The sequence below is a fragment of the Pristiophorus japonicus genome, chromosome 23 (genome assembly GCF_044704955.1).
Source record: "Pristiophorus japonicus isolate sPriJap1 chromosome 23, sPriJap1.hap1, whole genome shotgun sequence".
NCBI lineage: Eukaryota > Metazoa > Chordata > Chondrichthyes > Pristiophoridae > Pristiophorus > Pristiophorus japonicus.
In genome coordinates, this window is record NC_091999.1 from 38,030,588 (window position 1) to 38,041,975 (window position 11,388).

Here is an 11,388-nt window from a genome sequence, read left to right on the forward strand (position 1 = left end):
TATAATCTCAAGTACCAAGGCGGGTTTTTCAGGTTATCCTTTATTTCACTGTCCAGTTCTTCAGCTTTCTCCTTCAGCTCTTAATATCTTTTAATGTTATTTCTTGAGCTAGTTAAATCTTCAAGTAACAGGGGAATTGATTCTGCTTGCTCTTCCATGTAAACATCAATATCTTGCTTAATCTCATCACTTATATTTCATGTCATTGTCTTCCTGGCATGTCATGCGTGCTCTTCCCGCTGCCACCGACAGTCTTGGAGTAACGTAATTCCCAGGCTAGTTATCACACAATATTCTCCTCACCCTTGATACGTGTAATGTAGGTTCGGATTTATTCCAATGATGCATCCTTCCGTAGTATTGTCAAACCCGCATCTGTCCTTGCTCCCCTCGACCACTGGATGAGGACCTATAGTTAGGCTTCCTCCTCTCCGGCACACGGATAAAGATATTCCCCTTATATTTCCATTCTTTTTGATCTCATACTGGTCCATCGCGGATGTACTCTTCCCCTCGTATTATGTTTGTTTCCCCTCACATCCTCCTGTAACTGCATACACCCTTGTCATTCCTTTCAAAAAGGGCCACATTACAGCAAAAGTCTAAAGGGACAAAGTGTGTTAAAAAGATAAGCCTGAAGGCTCTGTGCATCAATGCGAGGAGTATTCGTAATAAGGTGAATGAATTAACTGCACAGGTAGCAATTAATGAATATGATATAATTGGCACCACGGAGACAGGTCTGTCCGAAGGCTGTGTCCCCTGGTTCTGGACTTCCCCAACATCGGGAACAAGCTACCTGCATCTAACCTGTCCCGTCCCGCCAGAATCTTTATGTTTCTACGAAATCCCCTCTCATCCTTCTAAACTCCAATGTAAAAAACCCAGTTGATCCAGTCTCTCCTCATATGAAAGTCCAGCCATCCCGAGAATCAATCTGGTGAACTTTCGCTTCACTCCCTCAATAGCAAGAACGTCCTTCCTCAGATTAGGAGACCAAAACTAAACACACTATTCCAGGTGAGGCCTCACCAAGGCCCTGTACAACTGCAGTAAGAATCTGTTGAATCTGCATTTTACTGCAATTCTATGACATTCTGAACCGATAAAGAAATGGAATCGTGTCTCTCAGTCTCTGCCTCACTCACTACCTCTGTCTCTTTAGAGATCTGTGCATGTGTTTGCGTGTTTGAGTCTTTGTCTCCCTCACTCTGCCTCTGTCTGACTCACTCTGTCTCTCCCTGTTTCCCTGTTTGTCTCGGTCTCTCAATCTGCCCGTCTCTTTTAAACAGTGTCCAGTTCTGTTGCAATAGGATTCTCTCAGTCTCTCTGTCTGACTGTCTCTATCTTTTCCATCATGACTGTCTGTCTATGTCTCTGCCTGCCTGTCTCTCTTTGCCTGTCTCTGTTCGATCCTGTCTCTAACCTGTTGAGTATTTCCATCATTTTTTGTTTTTATCTCTGTCTCTCTCTCTCTATCTTCTCTCTCACTATCTCTCTCTCTCTCTTTGTCGCTTTCTTTGTCCATGTCTTTTTCTTTGTCTCTGGTTTTCTTTGCCTCCCTCTCTTTATGGAGCACACACACACACACACATCTCTGTGTATGTGTGTGTTTGAGTCTTTGTCTCTCTCAGTCTGCCTATCCCTCTCAGTCTCACACTTGATCTCTCTCTATTTCTCTAGCTCGCTGTCTGTCTCTCCCTGTTTCTCTGTTTGTGTCTGTCTCTCAATGTGTCTGTCTCTTTCTCATGGTGTCCAGTTCTTTTCACAGCTCGATTCCTGCTGTCTCAAAATCTACACCCGTCAGTACCTCATTAGTATAGTCGTGAGTATCCCCGCCTGTCACGCGGGAGGAAGCATTTTCGAAATGTAGAATTGTACTTCTGTTATTCAGTATAGATTCATATTAAAAGTTCCAGAGCAACATAGAAGTGTAAAAATACAGCAAGAGGAGATTGGCTCCTCCAGATTTTTCGGAAACGGAGACTTTTTCAGGACTCTGTGGCATTCTGATGCAGAGAGATGGATGATTGAGTTTTATCTGAGTAACATTTAAAAAGGCAGAAACCCAGTAGTCGTGCCTGGGTGATTAAGACGATGGACCAAGGAACCCATTGGGTTTTCACCAGGCAGGTTCGATCCTGCCGACTACTGATTTCAGCATTTTTCATTCCATTTCACAGTTTAACCAGATCCCTGCAAAACGGATCCTGAGTTCGGTGGAATAACGTCCCACACCTTTCAACACAGACATTTTTTCTCATATTCATTAATTTTCAATATTCACGATACATACGGATAGAAAAACGCAAAAATCAGCCAAATTAGCGACAATGATTCAACCTGTCTAACCTTCTTTATGTCTGAGGCACTCTGTGTATGTCCATTGGTGCGTGTATATTTTTGGTTATATGTGTGTGTGTGTGTCTATGTGTCTGTCTATCTGTATGTATGTCACTGTGTATGTGCAACTGTCTGTGGATATCATCGCCATGAATTTGGTATGTACTGGAACTTTTTAAAAGACTTGGAGAAAATAATACAGTTGTGACATTTGATATCGGCTTTGGTTCAGCGGCAGCATTTTCGACTTCAAGTCCCACTCCTGAGACTTGAGCATATAATCTTGGCTGACACTCAAGTGCAGTACTTGCGGAATTTTACATTGTTGAAGCTGTTGACTTTTGGATGAAATGTTAAATTGAAGCTCCGTCTGCTCTCTCGGGTGAATGTGAAAGTTCCCAGAGCATTATTCGATAAAGAGTAGTGAGTTGCCCCGTGTCACTTTTATATAAATATTCTGAAATGCTCACTGAAAACCTGTGTGTATGCGTGTGTCTGTGAGGGTGGAGCTCAAGCCCAGATTCTCACAGAGACAGAATGTGAAGGTTCACAAATCCAGAATGGCCGAGTGTAGAAGTCATTGCAGTTAGGCTCGCATGGGTTTATACCCGCATGGGTACGAACCCCACTCCTCGTAACTCTTGAATTTTGCACCGATTTTCTCCCATCCTGCTCAGTGTTACCCGAATGCCTTCTGTTGAATCTGTAACTCTGTCACACTCTCAACTGACAAAGAAATGGGATCGTGAAATGTATCTGTGCCTCACACTCTCTGTCTTTAGAGAGCCCTGTCTATCTTTATGTGTTTGAGTCTCTGTCAATCTCTGACTCACTCTGTCTGAGGATCGACAAGCTGAATTCAGGGAGCTCGGAGTTAAATTAAAAAGTAGGACCTCAAAGGTCGCAAACTCAGGATTGCTACCAGTGCTACCTGCTAGTGCGAGCAGGAATCGCAGGATAGCTCAGATGAATACGTGGCTTGAAATGTGGTGCAGATGGGAGGGATTCAAGTTCCTGGGACTTTGGAAAGGGTTCTGGGGGAGGTGGGACCAGAACTAAATCGGACGGTCTGCACCTGGGCAGGACCAGAAACAATGTCCAAGGGGGAGTATTTGCTAGCGTTGTTGGGGAGGGTTTAAAGTAATATGGCAGGGCGACAGGAGACAGAGGGAAGTAGAATGGGCGCAGAACGAAAGATTAAAAGTAGAGGTGGAGGGCAGAGAAACCCACAGCAAAAATCAAATAGGGCCACTTTACAGCAAAATTCTAAAGGGTCAAAATGTATTAAAATAACAAGCCTGAAGGCTCTGTGCTTCATTGCGAGAAGTATTCGTAATAAGGCGGATGAATTAACTGCACGAGCAGCAATTAGTGAATATGATATAATTGGCATGACGGAGACATAGCTCCAGGGTGACCAAGGCTGGGAATTCAACATTCAGGAAGCATAGACAGAAATGAAAAGTTGGTGGGGTAGCGTTGCTGGTTAAAGGGGAAAATAAGGCAATAGTAAGGAACGACATTAGCTTGGATGATGTGGAACATTTATGGGTGGTGCTGCGGAATACCAAAGGGAAGAAAACGCTAGAGGAGTTGTGTACAGATCAGCAAACAGTAGTAGTGAGGTTGGGGACAGCATCAAACAAGAAATAAGGGATGCGTGCCATAAAGTTACAGCAGTTATCAAGGACGACCTTACTCTACATGTAGATTGGGCTAACCAAACAGGAAGCAATACGGTGGAGGAGGATTTCCTCGAACGTATTAGGGATGGTTATCTCGACCAATATGTCGAGGGACCATCTTGAGGGCTGGCCATCCTCGACTGGGTGGTGTGCAATGAGAAAGGACAAATTAGCAATCCTGTTGTGCGAGGCCGCTTGGAAAGAGTGACCATAATAAGGTAGAATTCTTTATTAAGGTGGCGAGTGATACACTTAATTCAGAGACTTGGGTCCTGAACTTAAGCAAAAGTAACTTTGATGGTATGAGACGTGAATTGGCTAGAATAGACTGGCGAATGATACTTAAAGGGTTGAAGGTAGATAGGCCATGGCACACATTTAAAAATCACATAGACGAACTTCAACAATTGTATTTCCCTGTCTGGAGTAAAAATAAAACGGGGAAGGTGGCTCAACCGTAGCTAACAAGGGAAATTAAGGATAGTGTTAAATGCAAGGAAGAGGCATATCAATTGGCCACAAAAAGCCACAACCTGATGACTGGTAGACATTTAGAATTCAGAAGAGGAGGACAAAGGGTTAAATGAGGAGGGGGAAAATAGATTATGAGAGGAAGCTTGTTGGAAACATAATAAAGTTCTATAGATATGTGAAGACAAAAAGATTAGAAAGACAAACGTAGGTTCCTTGCAATCAGATTCAGGTGAATTTATAATGGGGAACAAAGAAATGGTAGACCAGTTGAACAATTACTTTGGTTCTGTCTTCACGAAGGAAGACACGCATAACCTTCCAGAAATACGAGGGCACCGAGGATCTAGCGAGAAGGAGGAACTGAAGGAAATCCTTATCAGTCAGGTAATTGTGTTAGGGAAATTGATGGGATTGAAGACCGATAAATCCCCGGGGCCTGATAGTCTGCATTGGAAAGTACTTAAGGAAGTGTCCCTAGAAATAGCGGATTTATTGGTGATCATTGTCCAACAGTCCATGGACTCTAGATCAGTTAGTATGGACTGGAGATTAGTTAATGAAACACCACATTTTAAAAAAGGAGGGAGATAGAAAACGGATAATTATAGACCGGTTAGCTTGACATCAGTAGTGGGGAAAATGTAGGAATCAATTATTAAAGATGAAATAGCAGTGCATTTGGAAAGCAGTGACAGGATAGGTCCAAGCTGCATGAATTTATGAAAGGGAAATCAAGCTTGCCAAATCTTCTGGAATTTATTGAGGATGTAACTAGTATAGTGGATAAGGGGAACCAGTGGATGTGGTGTATCTGGACTTTCAAAAGGCTTTCAACAAGGTCCCACACACGTATTGGTGTGCAAAATTAAAGCACATGGTATTGGGGTTAATGTACTGACGTGGATAGAGAACTGGTTGGCAGACAGGAAGCAGAGAGTCGGGATAAACGGGTCCTTTTCAGAAAAGCAGGCAGTGACTAGTGGGGTGCCACAGGGCTCAGTGCTGGGACCCCAGCTATTTACAATATACATTAATGATTTAGATGAAGGAATTGAGTGTAATATCTTCAAGTTTGCAGATGATACAAACAGGGTGGCGGCGTGAGCTGTGAGGAGGACGCTAAGAGGCTGCAGGGTGGCTTGGACAGGTTAGGTGAGTTGGCGAAGGCATGGCAGATGCAATATAATGTGGATAATTGTGAGGTTATCCACTTTGGTGGCAAAAACACGAAGGCAGAATGTTATCTGTATGGCGGCAGATTAGGAAAAGGAGAGGTGCAATGGGAGCTGCGTGTCGTGGTACATCAGTCATTGAAAGTTGACATGCAGTTACAGCAGGTGGTGAAGAAGGCAAATGGTATGTTGGCCTTCATAGCTAGGGGTTTTGGGTATAGGAGTACGGAGGTCTTACTGCAGTTGTACAGGGCCTTTGTGAGACCTCACCTGGAATATTGTGTTCAGTTTTGGTATCGTAAACTGAAGAAGGACTTTCTTGCTATTGAGGGAGTGCAGCGAAGTTTCACCACACTGATTCCCGGGATGACAGGACTGACATATGAGGAGAGACTGGATCGACTGTGCTTGAAGTCACTGGAGTTTAGAAGCATGAGAGGGGATCTCATAGAAACATAAAAAATTCTGACGGGACTTGACAGGTTAGATGCAGCAAGAACGTTCCCGATGTTGGGGAAGTCCAGAATTAGGGGACACAGTCGAAGGATAAGGGGCAGGCCATTTAGGACCGAGATGAGGAGAAACTTCTTCACTCAGAGAGTTGTTAACCTGTGGAATTCCCTATCGCAGAGAGTTGTTGATGCCAGTTCATTGGCTATATTCAAGAGGGAGTTAGATATGGCCATTAAGGCTAAAGGAATCAAGAGGTATGGAGAGAAAGCAGGAAAGGCGTACTGAGCTGAATGATCAGCCATGATCTTATTGAATGGAGGTGCAGACTCGAAACCCGAATGGCCTACTCCTGCACCTATTTTCTATGTTTCTCTGTTTGTCCCTATCTCTCAATCTGACTCTTACTTTCTCACGGTGTCAAAGTTCTGCTCCAATGGGATTCGCTCAGTCTCCCTGTCTATTTGGCTCTCTCTTTTCCATCATCCCTCTATGTCTGACTGTCTCTCTCTTTCCCATCGTCTCTCTCTATCTGTCTATGTCTCTGCCTGCCTGTCTTTCTTTGCCGTGTCTCTAACCTGCTGAGTATTTCCATCATTTTCTCTTTTTGTCTGGATCTCTCTTTCTCGATCTGTCCCTCTCCTTGTCACTATCTTTATCATTATCATTCTCTCACTCTTTTCCTCTCTCTCTTACTAGATCACACACACACATCTCTGTATATGTATGTATTTGAGTCTTTTTCTCACTTAGTCTGCCTCTCCTTCTCAGTCTCACACTTTCTGTCTCTCGTTGTCTCTATCTAGCTGTCTGTCTCTCCCTGTTTGTCGGTTTGTCTCTGTCTCTCAATGTGTCTGTCGACTTCTCATGGTATCCAGTTCTGTTCACAGCTCGATTCCTGCTCTGACAGTGATGGTACCCGTCAGTTCCTCGTTAGTATAGTGGTGAGTATCTCTGCCTGTTATGCTGGAGACCAGAGTCCAATTCCCCGACGGGGCGGCAGTTGTTTCAAAATGTTGAATTTTACTTCTGTTTCTTGGTAGAGATACATATTAAAAATTCCAGAGCAATATAGAACTGTAAAAATACAGGTAGAGGAGTTTGCCTGTTCCAGATTTTTAGCAAACGGAGACTTTTTCAGGATTCTTTGGCCGTCTGCTGCACCGAGATGGATGAGTGAGTTTTTTCTTAGTACCGTTGCACAAAGTAGCGACACAGTAGTCGTGGCCGAGTGGTTAAGGCGATGGACTAAAAATCCATTGGGTTATTCCCATGCTGGTTCGAATCCTGCCGACTCCGATTCTCAGCATTTTTCATTCCAGTTCTCTGCCAAACTGATCCTGAGATTGATGGAATAACGTCCCACACCTTTCAACACTGACATTTTTTTCTCGTTTTTATTAATCTGCAATATTCACGATACATCCGTATAAAAAAATCGCAAAAATCAGTCAAAGTTGCTACAGTGATTCAGCCTGACTATCCCTCGAGATGACGAAGGCATCTGTGCATGCTGTTGGTGCGTGCAAATTTTTGGGTATGTGTGTGTGTGTGTCTGTCTATCTCTATATATGTCTCTGTGTATGTGCAACTGTCTATGGAAATCATCACCATGAATTTGCTATGTCCTGGAACTTATAAAAAAGGCTTGCGGAAAATAATACGGTTGTGAACTTTTGTATCGGCTTTGGTTCAGTGGCAGCATCCTCGATTGAATCAGGAGTGTGTGTGGTCAAGTCGCACTCCTGAGACTTGAGCATATCATCTTGGCTAACACTCAAGTGCAGCACTTGGGGAATTTTGCAATGTTGAAGCTGTTGACTTTCGAATGAAATTTTAAATTGAAGCTCCATCTGCACCCTCGGGTCAATATGAAAGGTCCCAGAGCATGACTCGAATCAGAATAGGAGAGTTGCCCCCGTGTCAATATTACTAAAAATGTTCGTAAATGCTCACTAAAAGCCGATGTGCATGCGTTTGTATGTGGGATTGGGGTTGAAGCCCAGATTCTCATAGAGATCGTTTCGAGGCTCGCACAGGACCAGGATAGCCGAGTGGCTGAGGTGTTGGCCTTACAAATCAATGGGGTTTTTCCCGCGTGGGTTCGTACCCCACTCCTGATATCTCTTTAATTTAACACATATTTCCTCCCATTCTGATCAGTAGTGCCCGATTTTCATCGGTTGAATCAACGATTTTCTGTAACTGTGTGACACTCTGAACCGATAATGAAATGAAATTTTGAAATATATCTGTGTCGCTCGGTCTCTGCCTCTCTCTCTCTTCAGAGAGCTGTATCTGTGTTTGTATGTTTGAGTCTTTATCTCTCTCAGTCTGACTCACTCTGTCTGTCCCTGTTTCTCCGTTTGTCTCTGTCTCTGAATCTGGCTCTTTCTCACGGTGTCCACGTCTGTTCCAATGGCATTCTCTCAGACACTTTGTCTGACTGGCTCTCTCTTTGCCATCATTTCGGTTTGTCCATGTCTTTGCCTGTCTCTGTTAGTTCCTGCCTCTAACCTGAAAAGTATTTCCATCATTTTCTGTTTTAGTCTCTATCTCTCTCTCTCTATCTGTCTCTCTCCTTGTCACTGTCTTTATCATTGTCTTTCTCTCACTCTTTCCCTCTCTCTCTTAATTGATCACACACATACATCTCTATATATCTATGTGTTTGAATCTTTTGCTCACTCAGTCTGCCTCTTCTTCTCAATCTCACACTTTCTGTCTCTCGTTATTTCGATCTCGCTGTCTGTCTCTCCCTGGTTGTCGGTTTGTATCTGTCTCTCAATGTGTCTGTCGACTTCTCATGGTGTCCAGTTCTGTTCACAGCTCGATTCCTGCTCTGATAGAACTCATGCTCATTAGTATCGTGGTGAGTATCCCCGCCTGTTCCGCCGGAGACCGTGGTTCTACTTCCCGACGCGGTGGCAGCATTTACAAAATGTAGAATTGTACTTCTGTTTCTTGGTGTTGATTCATGTTAAAAAGTTCCAGAGCAATACAGAACAGTACAAATAGAGGAAGAGGAGATTGCCTCTTCCAGATTTTTAGCAAACGGAGACTTTTTCCGGATTCTGTGGCCGTCTGCTGCACAGAGATGGATGACTGAGTTTTATGTGAGTACCATTTAATGATGCAGCGAGCTAGTAGTCGAGTGGGTCAGACAATAGACAAAAAATCCATCGGGTTTTCTCTGCGCAGGTTTGAACTCTGCCGACTATGTTTCTCAGCATATTTCATTCTGTTTCACAATTTAACCACTTTACTGCAAAACTGATTCTGAGATAGATGAAGCAAAGTCCCACATCTTTCGATGCAGCCGCTGTTTTCTTTCTTTCATTAATCTGCAGTATTCACGATACATAAGGATAGAAAAACGCAACAACCAGCCACAGTAGCGACAATCACACTGCCTGTCTATCCATCTATTTGTCTAAGGCAACCTGTGTATATCTTCATCTGGGTGTCATTGCACATCAGTCATTGAAAGTTGCATGCAGGTGCAGGAGGCGGTGAAGAAGGCAAATGGCATGTTCGCCTTCATTGCTAGGGGATTTGAGTATAGGAGCAGGGAGGTCTTACTGCAGTTGTACAGGGCCTTGTTGAGGCCACACCTGGAATATTTTGTTCAGTTTTGGTCCCCGAATCTGAGGAAGGACGTCCTTGCTATTGAGGGGTACCGCGAAGGTTCACCAGCATGATTCCCGGGATGGCAGGATTGACATATGAGGAGAGACTGCATCAACTGGGCTGGTATCCACTGGAGTTTAGAAGAATGAGAGGGGATCACACAGAAACATATAAAATTCTGACGAGATTGGACAGCTTAGAGGCTGAAAGAACGTTCTCGTTGCTAGGGAGTATGAGAACAAGGATTACAGTCTAAGAGTAAGGGGTAAGCCATCTAGGACCGAGATGAGGAGAAACTTCTTCACTCAGAGAGTGGTTAACCTGTGAAATTTTCTACTGCAGAAAGTCGTTAAGGCCAGTTCGTTAGATATATTCAAAAGGGAGTTAGATATGGCCCTTATGGCTAAAGCGATCAAGGGGTATGGAGAGAAAGCAGGAAAGGGGTACTGAGGTTGAATGATCAGCCATGATCGAAGGGCCGAATGGCATATTCCTGCACCTAATTGCTCTGTCACTATCTTTCTATGTTGATGCGTGTAAAGTTTTGGTTATTGTGTGTGCGTGTGTCTGTGTATGTCTATCTGTATGTATGTCTCTGTGTATGTGCAACTGTCTGTGGAAATCATCACCATGAATTTGGTATGTCCTGGAACTTTTTAAAAAACTTGGGGAAAATAATATGGTTGTGAACATTGGTATCGGTTTTGGTACAGTGGCTCCATTCTCGACTGAATCAGGAGGTTGTGTGTATAAGTCCCACTCCTGAGACTTGAACACATCATCTTGGATGACACTCAAATGCAGTATTTGGGGAATGTTGCATTGTTGAAGCTGTTGACCATCGGCTGAAATTTTAAATTGAAGCTCCATCTGCACCCTCGGGTGGATGTGAAAGTTCCCAGAGCCTTAGTCGAAAAAGCATCGGAGAGCTGCGCCCGTGTCAATATTACGAAAAATGTTCGTAAATGCTCCCTGAAATCCAATGTCTCTGTGTGTCGCTGTGGGGGTGGAGCTGAAGCCCAGATTCTCACAGAAGCAGAGTCCAACCACTGACAAGATCAAGACCAGGATGGCCGAATGGTAAAGGTGTTGGACTTGAGATGTAATGGGTTTATTGCCCCGTGGGTTCAAACCCAACTCATGGTAATTCCTCAATTAAACAGAGCTTTTTTTCCCATCCTGCTCAGTGATACCCGATTTTCATCTGCTGAATCTCCAATTTTCTGTAACTCTGTGACACTCTGAGCCGATAATGAAATGAAATTGTCAAATGTATCAGTGTCGCTCTCTCTCTTTAGAGAGCTGTGTTTGTGTTTGTGTGTTTGAGTCTTTGTCTCTCTCAGTCTCCCTCTCTGACCCACTCTGTCTGTCCCTGTTTATCTGTTTGTCTCTGTCTCTCAATCTGTCTCTTTCTCACGGTGTCTAGTTCTGTTGCAATGGGATTCTCTCAGACTCTCTGTCTGACTGTCTCTCTCTGTGTCATTATCTCTGTCTGTCCATGTCTTTGCCTGTCTCTGTTCGTCCCTGTCTCTTACCTGATAAGTATTTCCATTATTTTCTGTTTTTGTCTCTATGTCTCTCTCTCTATCTGTCTTTCTCTCTATCTGTCGCCCTCTTTGTCTCTCTCTTTGTCC

At 43.7% G+C, this 11,388-nt stretch overlaps 1 non-coding gene across 1 annotated transcript; it reads left to right on the plus strand.

Moving 5' to 3' along the window:
* The first annotated feature begins 7,341 nt into the window (after positions 1-7,341).
* Positions 7,342-7,423, plus strand: trnaf-aaa (transfer RNA phenylalanine (anticodon AAA)). The gene has a single exon. It is a non-coding gene; the product is annotated as a tRNA-Phe (tRNA).
* Positions 7,424-11,388: the final 3,965 nt, after the last annotated feature.